This window comes from Crocodylus porosus, unplaced genomic scaffold, assembly GCF_001723895.1.
Source record: "Crocodylus porosus isolate Cpor-Errol unplaced genomic scaffold, CroPor_comp1, whole genome shotgun sequence".
Classification (NCBI taxonomy): domain Eukaryota; kingdom Metazoa; phylum Chordata; order Crocodylia; family Crocodylidae; genus Crocodylus; species Crocodylus porosus.
The window spans coordinates 886,085-886,779 of record NW_017728944.1 but is presented as its reverse complement, the minus strand read 5'-3'; the positions used below and the strand labels follow the sequence as shown (position 1 = coordinate 886,779).

General features: G+C 66.6%; 1 non-coding gene across 1 annotated transcript; it reads right to left on the bottom strand.

The window, feature by feature from the left end:
* Positions 1 to 326: 326 nt before the first annotated feature.
* Positions 327 to 400, bottom strand: TRNAN-GUU. The gene has a single exon. It is a non-coding gene; the product is annotated as a tRNA-Asn (tRNA).
* Between the last annotated feature and the right edge of the window lie 295 nt (positions 401 to 695).

The window sequence follows — 695 nt, the reverse complement described above, 5'->3', positions numbered from 1 at the left end:
CCAGAGGCCTGGAGGAGGGCAGGGAGGTGGGGTCTGGCCTGGTGGGGTGGGAAAAAGAGAAGCAGCGCTGGGGAAAACCATGGAGGGCTGGAGACAAGGTGGACTGGGCCCGGCAGGACGGGGGGGGGGGTGAGCCCACGTGCAGCAGACAGATGGCACCCCAAGGGCGACCCACTTCTCTTCCCCCGCAGAGGCCGGGCACTCCCGGGTAACTGCGGCCTGCCAGCGCGGCGCCCAGCTCTCCGTCGGGATTCCCGCCGCAAGCCTTTTGTGCCAGACGGAGAAGAAAAAAAGGCAAAGCGAATTGGAGCTAAAAAGCTCAGCCTCGTCCCTGGGTGGGCTCGAACCACCAACCTTTCGGTTAACAGCCGAACGCGCTAACCGATTGCGCCACAGAGACTGGCGCGAAAACGTCTCCCCGCCGGCCTAGTCAAGGGAGAGCAGCTCTGGCTGCGGCCGCTGGGGACACGAGGCGGGGAGGGGACGGGCCCTAGCGGTGCCAGCCAGAGGGAGACGAGGTGGCAGCCAGGCAGGGGCAGCCTGTGGAGCGGGAGCTGCCGGGGGGAGCATGCGCAGAGCTGGAGGGACGGTCTAGACAGACGCACTCACAGCCTTGCAGCGGTTTGGCATGGGAGAGAGCACCGCTGAGCAGCGATCATTGCGGGGGAAGGGGGTGCTCCCCCCCATGACCATGG